Source organism: Hemitrygon akajei, chromosome 1 (genome assembly GCF_048418815.1).
Source record: "Hemitrygon akajei chromosome 1, sHemAka1.3, whole genome shotgun sequence".
Classification (NCBI taxonomy): domain Eukaryota; kingdom Metazoa; phylum Chordata; class Chondrichthyes; order Myliobatiformes; family Dasyatidae; genus Hemitrygon; species Hemitrygon akajei.
The window spans coordinates 163,800,409-163,821,873 of record NC_133124.1 but is presented as its reverse complement, the minus strand read 5'-3'; the positions used below and the strand labels follow the sequence as shown (position 1 = coordinate 163,821,873).

Here is a 21,465-nt window from a genome sequence, read left to right as displayed (position 1 = left end):
TGTCAGTATTATATTGTTGAGCTGTGCGCTTGTGCTGTGCTGTTTTCTTCCTTGTCTCAAGTCTCTTGTAGTCCGTGCTGCAACCAAACAATTTCCAATGCTCACGGCAATTACTGAAGCAAGCTTAGTGGAGAAAGAAACACCGAAAATGTATCGTTACAGCCTACAACACCTGCAGGATGAACACGAGCAAAACGACAGTGTGGGAGTAGATTGTAAGGGCTGCTGAGTCTTTTTCCCTGTCTCAGATACAGAGGGACAGGTTTTTGGCTCAGCGGCCCAGGGTAACAGGGAGAGAATACTTTGAGATCTTGGCGCAGAAAATTATAGTTTAACCCGAGATTTGGGAATAAGTGCTTGAGTTTATTGGGGCTTTTGTGCGCGAACTCTTGGTCTTCTTTCTCTGTTCTCAACGGGGGGATATATTGGAGTATAAAAGTATAAATTTACCAAAACTATGAAGTCAGTTTTAAAACTTGCGATTTGCTATGCATGTATCTTAAGAATGTAGAAGACAATGGTGTGTTAATGAGAGGTAGCTAAGAGATGTAGATTAGAACATGATTAAGTCAATTAATAGAAACAATAGGGACATGATGTACGTGTAGTACGTGTGATACGCAACTGTAGACCGATTACATATGCTAATACAACTGGACCAGGAGATTGCTATAAAAAACGCTGGGTCCGGGGGTCGGGGGGCAATCAGCGACTAGCTCAATGACTGTCTCAGCTTTGATTTGCAAATTAAAGTTTAACCCTTCTTGAAGAATCTTCTGCGTCTCCTGGTCATTTGTGGGGCACGAGAAACCACGACAGTTACAGGCGATTAAACTCGGTTCCGCCCCTCCATCGAGACAGTTCCCTCCAGTCTGGGCGTCAGTCCGTGATTCTGTAAATTACATGTTTACCTGTCTCAGATCAAACCTCGGAATATTCACACACCTTTCCCGGGAATGTCGGCACAGGGACAACCCCACTTCCCGCTATGTCGGGGAACATCTCTCCGCACTCCCCCTCCCCCGAACCCTGATTTAGCACTGTGCTCACATTCACGGTTACAGGAGTTACTTTGTTAGAGTAATCTCAAGAACGAAATGCAGACAGAAAGAACCAGCTTGACGAACTAAACAAAACAATACTTAGCAACCCAGCACTAAACCTCGCTCAAGAATGAACCGCCGGAGGGAACCGTAATTGCGCCACACACCCACCCTCTCTCTCTCACACCCACCCTCTCACACACCCACCCACCCTCTCTCTCTCACACCCACCCTCTCTCTCTCACACACCCACCCACCCTCTCTCTCTCACACCCACCCACCCTCTCTCTCTCACACCCACCCTCTCTCTCTCACACACCCACCCACCCTCTCTCTCTCACACCCACCCACCCTCTCTCTCTCTCACACACCCACCCTCTCTCTCTCACACCCTCATCCTCTCTCTCTCACACACCCACCCTCTCTCTCTCACACACCCTCACCCTCTCTCTCTCACACACCCACCCTCTCTCTCTCACACACCCTCACCCTCTCTCTCTCTCACACACCCACCCTCTCTCTCTCACACCCACCCTCTCACACACCCACCCACCCTCTCTCTCTCACACCCACCCTCTCTCTCTCACACACCCACCCACCCTCTCTCTCTCACACCCACCCTCTCTCTCTCACACACCCACCCTCTCTCTCTCACACCCTCACCCTCTCTCTCTCTCACACCCTCACCCTCTCTCTCTCTCACACCCTCACCCTCTCTCTCACACCCTCACCCTCTCTCTCACACCCTCACCCTCTCACACCCTCATCCTCTCTCTCTCACACACCCACCCTCTCTCTCACACCCTCACCCTCTCTCTCACACCCTCACCCTCTCTCTCTCACACCCTCACCCTCTCTCTCTCACACACCCTCTCTCTCTCTCACACCCACCCTCTCTCTCTCACACCCACCCTCTCTCTCTCACACCCTCACCCTCTCTCTCTCACACACCCACCCACCCTCTCTCTCTCACACCCACCCACCCTCTCTCTCTCACACCCTCACCCTCTCTCTCACACCCTCACCCTCTCTCTCACACCCTCACCCTCTCTCTCTCACACCCACCCTCTCTCTCTCACACCCTCACCCTCTCTCTCTCACACACCCACCCACCCTCTCTCTCTCACACCCACCCTCTCTCTCTCACACACCCACCCACCCTCTCTCTCTCTCTCACACCCACCCTCTCTCTCTCACACCCTCACCCTCTCTCTCTCACACACCCTCACCCTCTCTCTCACACACCCACCCTCTCTCTCTCACACCCTCACCCTCTCTCTCACACACCCTCACCCTCTCTCTCACACACCCACCCTCTCTCTCACACCCTCACCCTCTCTCTCTCACACCCTCACCCTCTCTCTCTCACACACCCTCACCCTCTCTCTCACACCCTCACCCTCTCTCTCACACACCCACCCTCTCTCTCACACACCCACCCACCCTCTCTCTCTCACACACACCCTCTCTCTCTCACACCCTCACCCTCTCTCTCTCACACACCCACCCTCTCTCTCTCTCACACCCTCACCCTCTCTCTCTCTCACACCCTCACCCTCTCTCTCACACCCTCACCCTCTCTCTCACACCCTCACCCTCTCACACCCTCACCCTCTCTCTCTCACACACACCCTCTCTCTCTCACACCCTCACCCTCTCTCTCTCACACACACCCTCTCTCTCTCACACCCTCACCCTCTCTCTCTCACACACCCACCCTCTCTCTCTCACACCCTCACCCTCTCTCTCTCACACCCACCCTCTCTCTCTCACACCCTCACCCTCTCTCTCTCACACACCCACCCTCTCTCTCTCACACCCTCACCCTCTTTCTCACACACCCACCCTCTCTCTCTCACACCCTCACCCTCTCTCTCTCACACACCCACCCTCTCTCTCTCTCACACCCTCACCCTCTCTTGCTCTCTCTATTTATTTTGGTCTCTCTCGCTCTCACTCTCTCTCCTAATGTCCTCATCTCTCTGTCTCTTTGCACCAGTCATGACCCAGCCTGAGAGATTTCCACTTGCACGGAAGAAATTGTCCCTTTAGGCCATAACACATACGAGCAGCGTCAGGTCACTTGGCGCACTATCCGGGCCATTCCACCATGGCTGATTTATCCAGCCTCTCCTTATAACTCAAGTCCTGTAGTCCCAGTAACAACCTCGTGAATCTTTCCTGCACCCTCTCCAGTTTAATGACATCCTTCCTACAGCAATGACAACACTCCGCGTGGTCTCACCAACGCCGTGTACAGCTGTAACATGACAGGCCAACTCCAGTACTCAGTGTGACAAACACCTTCTTCACCACCAGTCTGCCTTTGTACCTTGAGGTGTCTGTCCTACAACAACCATTTCCAGAGATGCAGAACAAGCTCCTCCAGGGCCTGTTCATTGTATCAGACATCACACCCTTCTCCTCTCTGCCTGGAACCCGCAGCTCAGGGTGAGCAAAGCCCATCTGACACATGCCACAGGATGCTCGGGGACAAGGGAGCATTCTGACCGGTTGCATCGCCCGCTGGTGCGGAGGCTCCAGCACACGGGATGGCAAGCGTCTGCAGAGGGTTGTAGACTCGGGCAGCATGTTAGCGTAACCCTCGGGGCTCAATTCCTGTCGCTGTCTGTAAGGAGTTTGTAGGCCCTTGACCGCATGGGGAAAGACATACGGGTCGGTATGCTGTGGGCATGCCTCGTTGGAGCCAGAGGCATGAAGACACCTTCAGACTGTGTTAGTCATTGACACAAGTGACGCTGTTCACTGTTGTTTCAATGTACATGTGACAAATAAAGGTTATCTTTACTTTTATCACTTTCAGCCATCGAGGTTACATTGGTGCCTCAGCGCTAAGGACTCTCACCGTCTGGGGCAGGCCATCTTCTCATTGCTGGCATCAGAAAGGAGACTGAAGACCCACACTCAATGGTTCAGGAACAGCTTCTTCCCCTCTGTCACCAGGCCATGAACCCACAAACACGCTGCCTTTCACACAATGTATTGATTTCTGTAACTATGAGTTTTTTTTTAAATGTCTTGTGTTGTGCGGCTGCCACAAGAACACCTTTCACAACATGTTCCTGCGATAATTCAGATTCATTCCCTTGGTGGTTGAAGAATTCCTGAGCAAATCCCACAGGGAGTCGCCCCGCCTAACCCCAGTCCCAGCAGAAAGCAGACCCCTCCCGTCCCAGGAAGCCTCAACAGGTTTCGGGGAGGGCGGGGGTCGATGAGGCAGCTTGGGGCGGTAGGAGTTTCCAAACCTGGGTAATTGGGACAAAATCTCCTGGCACCCACTAAGGAGGATTAATCATCTCCACCAGCTACATTAAGAAGCGCTCCCTGCCCCTGTGGCAGAAGTCTGCTGGGTGTCCCATAGGTAAGAGCTCTCTTCCCCAATGCCCCCAACGCTCTCGCCCGTTTTCCAGGCAGCAGAACTCTCTGTCGTCTCAGACCGATGAGTGAGATGGAGAGAAGGGAGAAGTCGTCCCTCTCCTTTCTCTCTCTCTCCTCTCTGGCCCCCCTCACTCCATGTCTCCCACTCCTTTTCCTCTCTCCCTCTCTCTCACTGCCTCTCATTCTCTCTGAATCTCTCCTCTCTCTCCTTTTCACTCTTTCTTTCCTATCTCTCTCTCGCCTTTCCCTCTATCTCCTTCACTCCCCTCATTTCCCTCCCCCTCTCTTCCATTCCTTAATCTGTTTCCTTCCCAACCTCTCTTTTCTCTCTCGCTCACACCCCACCACTACCCCCTTCAAGAGATCCCCTCTCGTGGGACCTTCCTGTGCCAATGCCTGCTGCGTGGGTCAATGGTGGCTTGTTTCTGGGGGGTCATGGTGATGGATGGGGAGACACACCCTGGGGCTGAGGCTGGGACAACCCTTTTCCCACTGGAGCAGTGAGTCCTGAGCCCAGCAGCAGTTATACTGCTGGTGTTGAGCTCAGGAAACCTGCTGTCCCACGAACCCTCCCATTGCTGGTGGTGGGGTGGGGGGGAAGAGTCAGAGGGAAAGAGAGAGAGGAAAGAAGGGGAAGGAGGGAGAGTGAGGGATAGAGAGAGAGGGCAGGGTGAGAGGGTAGGGGAGAGAATAGTAATGAGGGAGGGAGAAACAGGAAGGGAAAAGAAGAAGGGGAGAGGGGGATGGGAGGGAGATTTGGGAGAGAAGCAGAGGGAGGGGGAAGAGAATGAGGAGGAAAGGGAGAGAGGAGAGTGGGAGGGAGAGGGAATGTAGAGAGAGAAGGGCCGGGAGAAAGTGAGTGGATGATAGGGAGAAGGACAGAGAGGGGAAGTGTGATAGGGAGTGGTGAGAGCGAATGAGATGGGGAGAGAGAGGCAGGACCCTACACTCTGGGCTGGGCTGGTGTGAGGGAGCTCCCGTTTCCCAGAGGGGCAGGTGGGAGGGTGGGGACGGGGTTAGTAGGGAACGTGGTGAGGTGGTGAGGGGTTCAGGTGTAGATTCAATACAAACCGTTTTTCAGATGAAGTGGAGACAAATCTCGGTGTCTGTTCCCCTCTGAACTCTACATCTCCGTGAGGCAGCTCCCCTCGCCGGGCAGCAACATGAGGCTCCTCCTCTCAGTCGCAGTTGTGGTTACCTCGCTGTACATACTCACAGGTAGGGTCACCCTCCGCTGAGGGGCAGTGAGGAGGGCGCACTAAAAAAGGGGGAGGGGAGGCTGGGGTGGGAGAGGGGCAGGGTTGATGGTGGGGGATGAAGGGGGCAAGGTTTTTTGTGGGGGATGGAGGGGAGAAAGGGGGTGGGGAGAGAGGTTGTTAGAACAGGGAGGGGAGGGGAGAGGGGTCAGGTTGATGTTGCAAGACAGAGGAGTGCTGGGGGGGTCACTGGACTGGGAGGGAGAAAGTGGGTGAGGGGAAGGAGGAGGTGGATGTGGTTTCCAATGAGAGAGGACGAAGGGAGACTGTGGAGGGGGGAGACTGTCTGGATGAAGGAGGGGAAGCGGGGTTGTGGTGAAGGAGAAGGGGGGCGGGGTGCAAGGACAGATGGGGGGACGTTCATCAGACAGGACTGACGACGCTCCCCCTCTCCCTCGGTCTTCCGTCCCAGACCGGGCGAGCTCGTCGCGGGTGAAGCCGCAGGGCGCCGCGGAACGCCGAACCTACGTGTCCGAGTACTACAGCCTCAGCGAGCGCTACCGCAACTTCTTTGAGAAACTCCGCATGGCCTGGAGGGAATTCTTCTCGGACCTCAACATCGGCAACTTCGGCGAGAAGGTCCGGTGAGTACCAGGCTGGCGTGGAACAAGTTCACTGACAGACAGGGCGGTGAAGAAGGCGTTTGGGACGTCACATTACGCACCAGTCCAACCATTTCCTACCCAGATGGCTTCCTCATGCCAGGAGGCCACTCAGCCCACAAAGGCTCTGCTAATCCCCGGACAAAACCGCAGAGATATGTCCGAGACCGTTCCGTCACCACGGTCCACGCTGTGTTTCTGTGTGCAGTCTGCCAGATCTCCTGTGAGCTCAAGGGTGTCCCCGGGGCTTCAATCGGTCGCTGTGAATTACAGACCCCCCAACCCACCCTCTGCGTATAGGTGACGGGTTGAATTTGGGGGAAATTTGAGACCAGTTATTTCGGGGGGAATTAGATAGCAGTACCGTTAACACAGTGAGTAAGTCTGCCCACGACTCCAAAGATAAAGTTGTAGCCGACAATGAAGTGAATGTCTGGATCTACGATGAAGGGAACCATGATGAATTTTAATTTGGACAATGAGAAGTGTTATACTTCAGGAAGTTAAACGAGGGCAGGATGGACGCAGTGAACGGTAGCACCCTGGGGAGTGATGTGGAACAGAGAGACCCAGGGGTACGGGTACACGGTTCCCTGGGGAGTGGTGTGGAACAGAGAGACCCTGGGGTACAGGTACACGGTTCCCTGGGGAGAGATGTAGAATAGAGAGACCCAGGGGTACGGGTACACGGTTCCCTGGGGAGTGGTGTGGAACAGAGAGACCCAGGGGTACGGGTACACGGTTCCCTGGGGAGTGGTGTGGAACAGAGAGACCCAGGGGTACGGGTACACGGTTCCCTGGGGAGTGGTGTGGAACAGAGAGACCCAGGGGTACGGGTACACGGTTCCCTGGGGAGTGGTGTGGAACAGAGAGACCCAGGGGTACGGGTACACGGTTCCCTGGGGAGTGGTGTGGAACAGAGAGACCCAGGGGTACGGGTACACGGTTCCCTGGGGAGTGGTGTGGAACAGAGAGACCCAGGGGTACGGGTACACGGTTCCCTGGGGAGTGGTGTGGAACAGAGAGACCCTGGGGTACGGGTACACGGTTCCCTGGGGAGTGGTGTGGAACAGAGAGACCCTGGGGTACGGGTACACGGTTCCCTGGGGAGTGGTGTGGAACAGAGAGACCCAGGGGTACGGGTACACGGTTCCCTGGGGAGTGGTGTGGAACAGAGAGACCCAGGGGTACGGGTACACGGTTCCCTGGGGAGTGATGTGGAACAGAGAGACCCAGGGGTACGGGTACACGGTTCCCTGGGGAGTGATGTGGAACAGAGAGACCCAGGGGTACGGGTACACGGTTCCCTGGGGAGTGATGTGGAACAGAGAGACCCAGGGGTACGGGTACACGGTTCCCTGGGGAGTGATGTGGAACAGAGAGACCCAGGGGTACGGGTACACGGTTCCCTGGGGAGTGATGTGGAACAGAGAGACCCAGGGGTACGGGTACACGGTTCCCTGGGGAGTGATGTGGAACAGAGAGACCCAGGGGTACAGGTACACGGTTCCCTGGGGGAGGGGGAATGATGTGGAACAGAGAGACCCTGGGGTACAGGTACACGGTTCCCTGGGGAATGATGTAGAACAGAGAGACCCAGGGGTACAGGTACACGGTTCCCTGGGGAGTGATGGGGAACAGAGAGACCCAGGGGTACATGTACACGGTTCCCTGGGGAGTGATGTGGAACAGAGAGACCCAGGGGTACAGGTACACGGTTCCCTGGGGAGTGATGTGGAACAGAGAGACCCAGGGGTACAGGTACACGGTTCCCTGGGGAGTGATGTGGAACAGAGAGACCCAGGGGTACAGGTACACGGTTCCCTGGGGGAGGGGGAGTGATGTAGAACAGAGAGACCCAGGGGTACAGGTACACGGTTCCCTGGGGAGTGGTGTGGAACAGAGAGACCCTGGGGTACAGGTACACGGTTCCCTGGGGAGTGATGTGGAACAGAGAGACCCTGGGGTACGGGTACACGGTTCCCTGGGGAGTGATGTGGAACAGAGAGACCCTGGGGTACGGGTACACGGTTCCCTGGGGAGTGATGTAGAACAGAGAGACCCAGGGGTACGGGTACACGGTTCCCTGGGGAGTGATGGGGAACAGAGAGACCCAGGGGTACGGGTACACGGTTCCCTGGGGAGTGATGTGGAACAGAGAGACCCAGGGGTACGGGTACACGGTTCCCTGGGGAGTGATGTGGAACAGAGAGACCCAGGGGTACGGGTACACGGTTCCCTGGGGAGTGATGTGGAACAGAGAGACCCAGGGGTACGGGTACACGGTTCCCTGGGGAGTGATGTGGAACAGAGAGACCCAGGGGTACGGGTACACGGTTCCCTGGGGAGTGATGTGGAACAGAGAGACCCAGGGGTACGGGTACACGGTTCCCTGGGGAGTGATGTGGAACAGAGAGACCCAGGGGTACGGGTACACGGTTCCCTGGGGAGTGATGTGGAACAGAGAGACCCAGGGGTACAGGTACACGGTTCCCTGGGGGAGGGGGAGTGATGTGGAACAGAGAGACCCTGGGGTACAGGTACACGGTTCCCTGGGGAGTGAAGTAGAACAGAGAGACCCAGGGGTACAGGTACACGGTTCCCTGGGGAGTGATGTGGAACAGAGATACACAGGGGTACAGGTACACGGTTCCCTGGGGAGTGATGTGGAACAGAGAGACCCAGGGGTACGGGTACACGGTTCCCTGGGGAGTGATGTGGAACAGAGAGACCCAGGGGTACGGGTACACGGTTCCCTGGGGAGTGATGTGGAACAGAGAGACCCAGGGGTACAGGTACACGGTTCCCTGGGAAGTGATGTAGAACAGAGAGACCCAGGGGTACAGATACACGGTTTCCTGGGGGACAGGGTGATGTGGAACAGAGAGACCCAATGGTACGGGTACACAGTTCCCTGGGGAGTGATGTAGAACAGAGAGACCCAGGGGTACAGGTACACGGTTCCCTGGGAAGTGATGTAGAACTGAGAGACCCAGGGGTACAGATACACGGTTTCCTGGGGGAGAGGGTGATGTGGAACAGAGAGACCCAGGGGTATGGGTACACGGTTCCCTGGGGAGTGATGTAGAACAGAGAGACCCAGGGGTACGGGTACACGGTTCCCTGGGGAGTGATGTAGAACAGAGAGACCAAGGGGTACAGGTACACGGTTCCCTGGGGAGTGATGTAGAACAGAGAGACCCAGGGGTACAGGTACACGGTTCCCTGGGGAGTGATGTGGAACAGAGAGACCCAGGGGTACAGGTACACGGTTCCCTGGGGGTTGATGTAGAACAGAGAGACCCAGGGGTACAGGTACATGGTTCCCTGGGGAGTGATGTGGAACAGAGAGACCCAGGGGTACAGGTACACGGTTCCATGGGGAGTGATGTGGAACAAAGAGACCCAGGGGTACAGGTACACGGTTCCCTGGGGAGTGATGTAGAACAGAGAGACCCTGGGGTACAGGTACACGGTTCCCTGGGGGGGTGATGTGGAACAGAGAGACCCAGGGGTACAGGTACACGGTTCCCTGGGGGAGGGGGTGATGTGGAACAGAGAGACCCAGGGGTACAGGTACACGGTTCCCTGGGGGAGGGGGAGTGATGTAGAACAGGGAGACCCAGGGGTACAGGTACACGGTTCCATGGGGAGTGATGTGGAACAGAGAGACCCAGGGGTACAGGTACACGGATCCCTGGGGGAGGGGGTGATGTGGAACAGAGAGACCCAGGGGTACAGGTACACGGTTCCCTGGGGGAGGGGGTGATGTGGAACAGAGAGACCCAGGGGTACAGGTACACGGTTCCCTGGGGGAGGGGGAGTGATGTAGAACAGGGAGACCCAGGGGTACGGGCACACGGTTCCATGGGGAGTGATGTGGAACAGAGAGACGCAGGGGTACAGGTACACGGATCCCTGGGGGGCGATGTAGAACAGACAGACCCAGGGGTACAGGTACACGGTTCCCTGGGGAGTGATGTAGAACAGAGAGACCCAGGGGTACAGGTACACGGTTCCCTGGGGGAGGGGTGACCATCCAGAGACAGAGAAGCAGTTTCAGCGACAGGTTACTGTCGATGCAATGCTCCTCAGACAGGATGAAGAGGTCAATACTCCCCAATGCCATTAGGCTTTACAATTCAACTGCCAGGACTTAAGAACTTTTTAAAGCTATTATTAATGCTTTTTGAGCTAGTGATTTAGATGCATATCATATTATTACTGAGTTAAGTATTGTATTGTATGTAATGAGTTTTTGCTACAACAAGTGTATGGGACATTGGACCCAGGGGTACGGGTACACGGTTCCCTGGGGAGTGATGTGGAACAGAGTGACCCAGGGGTACGGGTACACGGTTCCCTGGGGAGTGATGTGGAACAGAGAGACCCAGGGGTACGGGTACACGGTTCCCTGGGGAGTGATGTGGAACAGAGAGACCCAGGGGTACGGGTACACGGTTCCCTGGGGAGTGATGTGGAACAGAGAGACCCAGGGGTACGGGTACACGGTTCCCTGGGGAGTGATGTGGAACAGAGAGACCCAGGGGTACGGGTACACGGTTCCCTGGGGAGTGATGTGGAACAGAGAGACCCAGGGGTACAGGTACACGGTTCCCTGGGGGAGGGGGAGTGATGTGGAACAGAGAGACCCTGGGGTACAGGTACACGGTTCCCTGGGGAGTGATGTAGAACAGAGAGACCCAGGGGTACAGGTACACGGTTCCCTGGGGAGTGATGTGGAACAGAGAGACACAGGGGTACAGGTACACGGTTCCCTGGGGAGTGATGTGGAACAGAGAGACCCAGGGGTACGGGTACACGGTTCCCTGGGGAGTGATGTGGAACAGAGAGACCCAGGGGTACGGGTACACGGTTCCCTGGGGAGTGATGTGGAACAGAGAGACCCAGGGGTACAGGTACACGGTTCCCTGGGAAGTGATGTAGAACAGAGAGACCCAGGGGTACAGATACACGGTTTCCTGGGGGACAGGGTGATGTGGAACAGAGAGACCCAGGGGTACGGGTACACAGTTCCCTGGGGAGTGATGTAGAACAGAGAGACCCAGGGGTACAGGTACACGGTTCCCTGGGAAGTGATGTAGAACTGAGAGACCCAGGGGTACAGATACACGGTTTCCTGGGGGAGAGAGTGATGTAGAACAGAGAGACCCAGGGGTACGGGTACACGGTTCCCTGGGGAGTGATGTGGAACAGAGAGACCCAGGGGTACGGGTACACGGTTCCCTGGGGAGTGATGTGGAACAGAGAGACCCAGGGGTACGGGTACACGGTTCCCTGGGGAGTGATGTGGAACAGAGAGACCCAGGGGTACGGGTACACGGTTCCCTGGGGAGTGATGTGGAACAGAGAGACCCAGGGGTACGGGTACACGGTTCCCTGGGGAGTGATGTGGAACAGAGAGACCCAGGGGTACGGGTACACGGTTCCCTGGGGAGTGATGTGGAACAGAGAGACCCAGGGGTACGGGTACACGGTTCCCTGGGGAGTGATGTGGAACAGAGAGACCCAGGGGTACAGGTACACGGTTCCCTGGGGGAGGGGGAGTGATGTGGAACAGAGAGACCCTGGGGTACAGGTACACGGTTCCCTGGGGAGTGATGTAGAACAGAGAGACCCAGGGGTACGGGTACACGGTTCCCTGGGGAGTGATGTGGAACAGAGAGACACAGGGGTACGGGTACACGGTTCCCTGGGGAGTGATGTGGAACAGAGAGACCCAGGGGTACGGGTACACGGTTCCCTGGGGAGTGATGTGGAACAGAGAGACCCAGGGGTACGGGTACACGGTTCCCTGGGGAGTGATGTGGAACAGAGAGACCCAGGGGTACAGGTACACGGTTCCCTGGGAAGTGATGTAGAACAGAGAGACCCAGGGGTACAGATACACGGTTTCCTGGGGGACAGGGTGATGTGGAACAGAGAGACCCAGGGGTACGGGTACACAGTTCCCTGGGGAGTGATGTAGAACAGAGAGACCCAGGGGTACAGGTACACGGTTCCCTGGGAAGTGATGTAGAACTGAGAGACCCAGGGGTACAGATACACGGTTTCCTGGGGGAGAGGGTGATGTGGAACAGAGAGACCCAGGGGTATGGGTACACGGTTCCCTGGGGAGTGATGTAGAACAGAGAGACCCAGGGGTACGGGTACACGGTTCCCTGGGGAGTGATGTAGAACAGAGAGACCAAGGGGTACAGGTACACGGTTCCCTGGGGAGTGATGTAGAACAGAGAGACCCAGGGGTACAGGTACACGGTTCCCTGGGGAGTGATGTGGAACAGAGAGACCCAGGGGTACAGGTACACGGTTCCCTGGGGGTTGATGTAGAACAGAGAGACCCAGGGGTACAGGTACATGGTTCCCTGGGGAGTGATGTGGAACAGAGAGACCCAGGGGTACAGGTACACGGTTCCATGGGGAGTGATGTGGAACAAAGAGACCCAGGGGTACAGGTACACGGTTCCCTGGGGAGTGATGTAGAACAGAGAGACCCTGGGGTACAGGTACACGGTTCCCTGGGGGGGTGATGTGGAACAGAGAGACCCAGGGGTACAGGTACACGGTTCCCTGGGGGAGGGGGTGATGTGGAACAGAGAGACCCAGGGGTACAGGTACACGGTTCCCTGGGGGAGGGGGAGTGATGTAGAACAGGGAGACCCAGGGGTACAGGTACACGGTTCCATGGGGAGTGATGTGGAACAGAGAGACCCAGGGGTACAGGTACACGGATCCCTGGGGGAGGGGGTGATGTGGAACAGAGAGACCCAGGGGTACAGGTACACGGTTCCCTGGGGGAGGGGGTGATGTGGAACAGAGAGACCCAGGGGTACAGGTACACGGTTCCCTGGGGGAGGGGGAGTGATGTAGAACAGGGAGACCCAGGGGTACAGGTACACGGTTCCATGGGGAGTGATGTGGAACAGAGAGACGCAGGGGTACAGGTACACGGATCCCTGGGGGGCGATGTAGAACAGACAGACCCAGGGGTACAGGTACACGGTTCCCTGGGGAGTGATGTAGAACAGAGAGACCCAGGGGTACAGGTACACGGTTCCCTGGGAAGTGATGTAGAACAGAGAGACCCAGGGGTACAGATACACGGTTTCCTGGGGGACAGGGTGATGTGGAACAGAGAGACCCAGGGGTACGGGTACACAGTTCCCTGGGGAGTGATGTAGAACAGAGAGACCCAGGGGTACAGGTACACGGTTCCCTGGGAAGTGATGTAGAACTGAGAGACCCAGGGGTACAGATACACGGTTTCCTGGGGGAGAGGGTGATGTGGAACAGAGAGACCCAGGGGTATGGGTACACGGTTCCCTGGGGAGTGATGTAGAACAGAGAGACCCAGGGGTACGGGTACACGGTTCCCTGGGGAGTGATGTAGAACAGAGAGACCAAGGGGTACGGGTACACGGTTCCCTGGGGAGTGATGTGGAACAGAGAGACCCAGGGGTACGGGTACACGGTTCCCTGGGGAGTGATGTGGAACAGAGAGACCCAGGGGTACGGGTACACGGTTCCCTGGGGGTTGATGTGGAACAGAGAGACCCAGGGGTACGGGTACACGGTTCCCTGGGGAGTGATGTGGAACAGAGAGACCCAGGGGTACGGGTACACGGTTCCCTGGGGAGTGATGTGGAACAGAGAGACCCAGGGGTACGGGTACACGGTTCCCTGGGGAGTGATGTGGAACAGAGAGACCCAGGGGTACGGGTACACGGTTCCCTGGGGAGTGATGTGGAACAGAGAGACCCAGGGGTACGGGTACACGGTTCCCTGGGGAGTGATGTGGAACAGAGAGACCCAGGGGTACGGGTACACGGTTCCCTGGGGAGTGATGTGGAACAGAGAGACCCAGGGGTACGGGTACACGGTTCCCTGGGGAGTGATGTGGAACAGAGAGACCCAGGGGTACGGGTACACGGTTCCCTGGGGAGTGATGTGGAACAGAGAGACCCAGGGGTACGGGTACACGGTTCCCTGGGGAGTGATGTGGAACAGAGAGACCCAGGGGTACGGGTACACGGTTCCCTGGGGAGTGATGTGGAACAGAGAGACCCAGGGGTACGGGTACACGGTTCCCTGGGGAGTGATGTGGAACAGAGAGACCCAGGGGTACGGGTACACGGTTCCCTGGGAAGTGATGTAGAACTGAGAGACCCAGGGGTACAGATACACGGTTTCCTGGGGGAGAGGGTGATGTGGAACAGAGAGACCCAGGGGTATGGGTACACGGTTCCCTGGGGAGTGATGTAGAACAGAGAGACCCAGGGGTACGGGTACACGGTTCCCTGGGGAGTGATGTAGAACAGAGAGACCAAGGGGTACGGGTACACGGTTCCCTGGGGAGTGATGTGGAACAGAGAGACCCAGGGGTACGGGTACACGGTTCCCTGGGGAGTGATGTGGAACAGAGAGACCCAGGGGTACGGGTACACGGTTCCCTGGGGGTTGATGTGGAACAGAGAGACCCAGGGGTACGGGTACACGGTTCCCTGGGGAGTGATGTGGAACAGAGAGACCCAGGGGTACGGGTACACGGTTCCCTGGGGAGTGATGTGGAACAGAGAGACCCAGGGGTACGGGTACACGGTTCCCTGGGGAGTGATGTGGAACAGAGAGACCCAGGGGTACGGGTACACGGTTCCCTGGGGAGTGATGTGGAACAGAGAGACCCAGGGGTACGGGTACACGGTTCCCTGGGGAGTGATGTGGAACAGAGAGACCCAGGGGTACGGGTACACGGTTCCCTGGGGAGTGATGTGGAACAGAGAGACCCAGGGGTACAGATACACGGTTTCCTGGGGGACAGGGTGATGTGGAACAGAGAGACCCAGGGGTACGGGTACACAGTTCCCTGGGGAGTGATGTAGAACAGAGAGACCCAGGGGTACAGGTACACGGTTCCCTGGGAAGTGATGTAGAACTGAGAGACCCAGGGGTACAGATACACGGTTTCCTGGGGGAGAGGGTGATGTGGAACAGAGAGACCCAGGGGTATGGGTACACGGTTCCCTGGGGAGTGATGTAGAACAGAGAGACCCAGGGGTACGGGTACACGGTTCCCTGGGGAGTGATGTGGAACAGAGAGACCAAGGGGTACGGGTACACGGTTCCCTGGGGAGTGATGTGGAACAGAGAGACCCAGGGGTACGGGTACACGGTTCCCTGGGGAGTGATGTGGAACAGAGAGACCCAGGGGTACGGGTACACGGTTCCCTGGGGGTTGATGTGGAACAGAGAGACCCAGGGGTACGGGTACACGGTTCCCTGGGGAGTGATGTGGAACAGAGAGACCCAGGGGTACGGGTACACGGTTCCCTGGGGAGTGATGTGGAACAGAGAGACCCAGGGGTACGGGTACACGGTTCCCTGGGGAGTGATGTGGAACAGAGAGACCCAGGGGTACGGGTACACGGTTCCCTGGGGAGTGATGTGGAACAGAGAGACCCAGGGGTACGGGTACACGGTTCCCTGGGGAGTGATGTGGAACAGAGAGACCCAGGGGTACGGGTACACGGTTCCCTGGGGAGTGATGTGGAACAGAGAGACCCAGGGGTACGGGTACACGGTTCCCTGGGGAGTGATGTGGAACAGAGAGACCCAGGGGTACGGGTACACGGTTCCCTGGGGAGTGATGTGGAACAGAGAGACCCAGGGGTACGGGTACACGGTTCCCTGGGGAGTGATGTGGAACAGAGAGACCCAGGGGTACGGGTACACGGTTCCCTGGGGAGTGATGTGGAACAGAGAGACCCAGGGGTACGGGTACACGGTTCCCTGGGGAGTGATGTGGAACAGAGAGACCCAGGGGTACGGGTACACGGTTCCCTGGGGAGTGATGTGGAACAGAGAGACCCAGGGGTACGGGTACACGGTTCCCTGGGGAGTGATGTGGAACAGAGAGACCCAGGGGTACGGGTACACGGTTCCCTGGGGAGTGATGTGGAACAGAGAGACCCAGGGGTACAGGTACACGGTTCCCTGGGGGAGGGGGAGTGATGTGGAACAGAGAGACCCTGGGGTACAGGTACACGGTTCCCTGGGGAGTGATGTAGAACAGAGAGACCCAGGGGTACGGGTACACGGTTCCCTGGGGAGTGATGTGGAACAGAGAGACACAGGGGTACGGGTACACGGTTCCCTGGGGAGTGATGTGGAACAGAGAGACCCAGGGGTACGGGTACACGGTTCCCTGGGGAGTGATGTGGAACAGAGAGACCCAGGGGTACGGGTACACGGTTCCCTGGGGAGTGATGTAGAACAGAGAGACCCAGGGGTACAGATACACGGTTTCCTGGGGGACAGGGTGATGTGGAACAGAGAGACCCAGGGGTACGGGTACACAGTTCCCTGGGGAGTGATGTAGAACAGAGAGACCCAGGGGTACAGGTACACGGTTCCCTGGGAAGTGATGTAGAACTGAGAGACCCAGGGGTACAGATACACGGTTTCCTGGGGGAGAGGGTGATGTGGAACAGAGAGACCCAGGGGTATGGGTACACGGTTCCCTGGGGAGTGATGTAGAACAGAGAGACCCAGGGGTACGGGTACACGGTTCCCTGGGGAGTGATGTAGAACAGAGAGACCAAGGGGTACAGGTACACGGTTCCCTGGGGAGTGATGTGGAACAGAGAGACCCAGGGGTACGGGTACACGGTTCCCTGGGGAGTGATGTGGAACAGAGAGACCCAGGGGTACGGGTACACGGTTCCCTGGGGAGTGATGTGGAACAGAGAGACCCAGGGGTACGGGTACACGGTTCCCTGGGGAGTGATGTGGAACAGAGAGACCCAGGGGTACAGATACACGGTTTCCTGGGGGACAGGGTGATGTGGAACAGAGAGACCCAGGGGTACGGGTACACAGTTCCCTGGGGAGTGATGTAGAACAGAGAGACCCAGGGGTACAGGTACACGGTTCCCTGGGAAGTGATGTAGAACTGAGAGACCCAGGGGTACAGATACACGGTTTCCTGGGGGAGAGGGTGATGTGGAACAGAGAGACCCAGGGGTATGGGTACACGGTTCCCTGGGGAGTGATGTGGAACAGAGAGACCCAGGGGTACGGGTACACGGTTCCCTGGGGAGTGATGTGGAACAGAGAGACCAAGGGGTACGGGTACACGGTTCCCTGGGGAGTGATGTGGAACAGAGAGACCCAGGGGTACGGGTACACGGTTCCCTGGGGAGTGATGTGGAACAGAGAGACCCAGGGGTACGGGTACACGGTTCCCTGGGGAGTGATGTGGAACAGAGAGACCCAGGGGTACGGGTACACGGTTCCCTGGGGGTTGATGTGGAACAGAGAGACCCAGGGGTACGGGTACACGGTTCCCTGGGGGTTGATGTGGAACAGAGAGACCCAGGGGTACGGGTACACGGTTCCCTGGGGAGTGATGTGGAACAGAGAGACCCAGGGGTACGGGTACACGGTTCCCTGGGGAGTGATGTGGAACAGAGAGACCCAGGGGTACGGGTACACGGTTCCCTGGGGAGTGATGTGGAACAGAGAGACCCAGGGGTACGGGTACACGGTTCCCTGGGGAGTGATGTGGAACAGAGAGACCCAGGGGTACGGGTACACGGTTCCCTGGGGAGTGATGTGGAACAGAGAGACCCAGGGGTACGGGTACACGGTTCCCTGGGGAGTGATGTGGAACAGAGAGACCCAGGGGTACGGGTACACGGTTCCCTGGGGAGTGATGTGGAACAGAGAGACCCAGGGGTACGGGTACACGGTTCCCTGGGGAGTGATGTGGAACAGAGAGACCCAGGGGTACGGGTACACGGTTCCCTGGGGAGTGATGTGGAACAGAGAGACCCAGGGGTACGGGTACACGGTTCCCTGGGGAGTGATGTGGAACAGAGAGACCCAGGGGTACGGGTACACGGTTCCCTGGGGAGTGATGTGGAACAGAGAGACCCAGGGGTACGGGTACACGGTTCCCTGGGGGAGGGGGAGTGATGTGGAACAGAGAGACCCTGGGGTACAGGTACACGGTTCCCTGGGGAGTGATGTAGAACAGAGAGACCCAGGGGTACGGGTACACGGTTCCCTGGGGAGTGATGTGGAACAGAGAGACACAGGGGTACGGGTGCACGGTTCCCTGGGGAGTGATGTGGAACAGAGAGACCCAGGGGTACGGGTACACGGTTCCCTGGGGAGTGATGTGGAACAGAGAGACCCAGGGGTACGGGTACACGGTTCCCTGGGGAGTGATGTGGAACAGAGAGACCCAGGGGTACAGGTACACGGTTCCCTGGGAAGTGATGTAGAACAGAGAGACCCAGGGGTACAGATACACGGTTTCCTGGGGGACAGGGTGATGTGGAACAGAGAGACCCAGGGGTACGGGTACACAGTTCCCTGGGGAGTGATGTAGAACAGAGAGACCCAGGGGTACAGGTACACGGTTCCCTGGGAAGTGATGTAGAACTGAGAGACCCAGGGGTACAGATACACGGTTTCCTGGGGGAGAGGGTGATGTGGAACAGAGAGACCCAGGGGTATGGGTACACGGTTCTCTGGGGAGTGATGTAGAACAGAGAGACCCAGGGGTACGGGTACACGGTTCCCTGGGGAGTGATGTAGAACAGAGAGACCAAGGGGTACAGGTACACGGTTCCCTGGGGAGTGATGTAGAACAGAGAGACCCAGGGGTACAGGTACACGGTTCCCTGGGGAGTGATGTGGAACAGAGAGACCCAGGGGTACAGGTACACGGTTCCCTGGGGGTTGATGTAGAACAGAGAGACCCAGGGGCACAGGTACATGGTTCCCTGGGGAGTGATGTGGAACAGAGAGACCCAGGGGTACAGGTACACGGTTCCATGGGGAGTGATGTGGAACAAAGAGACCCAGGGGTACAGGTACACGGTTCCCTGGGGAGTGATGTAGAACAGAGAGACCCTGGGGTACAGGTACACGGTTCCCTGGGGGGGTGATGTGGAACAGAGAGACCCAGGGGTACAGGTACACGGTTCCCTGGGGGAGGGGGTGATGTGGAACAGAGAGACCCAGGGGTACAGGTACACGGTTCCCTGGGGGAGGGGGAGTGATGTAGAACAGGGAGACCCAGGGGTACAGGTACACGGTTCCATGGGGAGTGATGTGGAACAGAGAGACCCAGGGGTACAGGTACACGGTTCCATGGGGAGTGATGTGGAACAGAGAGACCCAGGGGTACAGGTACACGGTTCCCTGGGGAGTGATGTAGAACAGAGAGACCCAGGGGTACAGGTACACGGTTCCATGGGGAGTGATGTGGAACAGAGAGACCCAGGGGTACAGGTACACGGATCCCTGGGGGAGGGGGTGATGTGGAACAGAGAGACCCAGGGGTACAGGTACACGGTTCCCTGGGGGAGGGGGTGATGTGGAACAGAGAGACCCAGGGGTACAGGTACACGGTTCCCTGGGGGAGGGGGAGTGATGTAGAACAGGGAGACCCAGGGGTACGGGCACACGGTTCCATGGGGAGTGATGTGGAACAGAGAGACGCAGGGGTACAGGTACACGGATCCCTGGGGGGCGATGTAGAACAGACAGACCCAGGGGTACAGGTACACGGTTCCCTGGGGAGTGATGTAGAACAGAGAGACCCAGGGGTACAGGTACACGGTTCCCTGGGGGAGGGGGAGTGATGTAGAACAGAGAGTCCCAGGGGTACAGGTACACGGTTCCCTGGGGGAGGGGGAGTGATGTAGAACAGAGAGACCCAGGGGTACAGGTACACGGTTCCCTGGGGGAGGGGGAGTGATGTAGAACAGAGAGTCCCAGGGGTACAGGTACACGGTTCCCTGGGGGAGGGGGAGTGATGTAGAACAGAGAGACCCAGGGGTACAGGTACACGGTTCCCTGGGGGAGGGGGAGTGATGTAGAACAGAGAGACCCAGGGGTACAGGTACACGGTTCCCTGGGGGAGGGGGAGTGATGTAGAACAGAGAGTCCCAGGGGTACAGGTACACGGTTCCCTGGGGGAGGGGGAGTGATGTAGAACAGAGAGACCCAGGGGTACAGGTACACGGTTCCCTGGGGGAGGGGGAGTGATGTAGAACAGAGAGTCCCAGGGGTACAGGTACACGGTTCCCTGGGGGAGGGGGAGTGATGTAGAACAGAGAGACCCAGGGGTACAGGTACACGGTTCCCTGGGGAGTGATGTAGAACAGAGAGACCCAGGGGTACAGGTACACGGTTCCCTGGGGGAGGGGGAGTGATGTAGAACAGAGAGACCCAGGGGTACAGGTACACGGTTCCCTGGCGGGTGATGTGGAACAGAGAGACCCAGGGGTACAGGTACACGGTTCCCTGGGGAGTGATGTGGAACAGAGGACCCAGGGGTACAGGTACACGGTTCCCTGGGGGAGGGGTGACCATCCAGAGACAGAGAAGCAGTTTCAGCGACAGGTTACTGTCGATGCAATGCTCCTCAGACAGGATGAAGAGGTCAATACTCCCCAATGCCATTAGGCTTTACAATTCAACTGCCAGGACTTAAGAACTTTTTAAAGCTATTATTAATGCTTTTTGAGCTAGTGATTTAGATGCATATCATTTTATTACTGAGTTAAGTATTGTATTGTATGTAATGAGTTTTTGCTACAACAAGTGTATGGGACATTGGACCCAGGGGTACGGGTACACGGTTCCCTGGGGAGTGATGTGGAACAGAGAGACCCAGGGGTACGGGTACACGGTTCCCTGGGGAGTGATGTGGAACAGAGAGACCCAGGGGTACGGGTACACGGTTCCCTGGGGAGTGATGTGGAACAGAGAGACCCAGGGGTACGGGTACACGGTTCCCTGGGGAGTGATGTGGAACAGAGAGACCCAGGGGTACGGGTACACGGTTCCCTGGGGAGTGATGTGGAACAGAGAGACCCAGGGGTACAGGTACACGGTTCCCTGGGGGAGGGGGAGTGATGTGGAACAGAGAGACCCTGGGGTACAGGTACACGGTTCCCTGGGGAGTGATGTAGAACAGAGAGACCCAGGGGTACAGGTACACGGTTCCCTGGGGAGTGATGTGGAACAGAGAGACACAGGGGTACAGGTACACGGTTCCCTGGGGAGTGATGTGGAACAGAGAGACCCAGGGGTACGGGTACACGGTTCCCTGGGGAGTGATGTGGAACA

The 21,465-nt window shown here is 57.3% G+C and overlaps 1 long non-coding RNA gene across 1 annotated transcript; it reads left to right on the top strand.

Moving 5' to 3' along the window:
- Positions 1-4,274: 4,274 nt before the first annotated feature.
- Positions 4,275-6,277, top strand: LOC140734721 (uncharacterized). The gene is made up of 3 exons (XR_012100597.1): positions 4,275-4,425; positions 5,524-5,660; positions 6,111-6,277. It is a non-coding gene; the product is annotated as an uncharacterized lncRNA (long non-coding RNA).
- Positions 6,278-21,465: the final 15,188 nt, after the last annotated feature.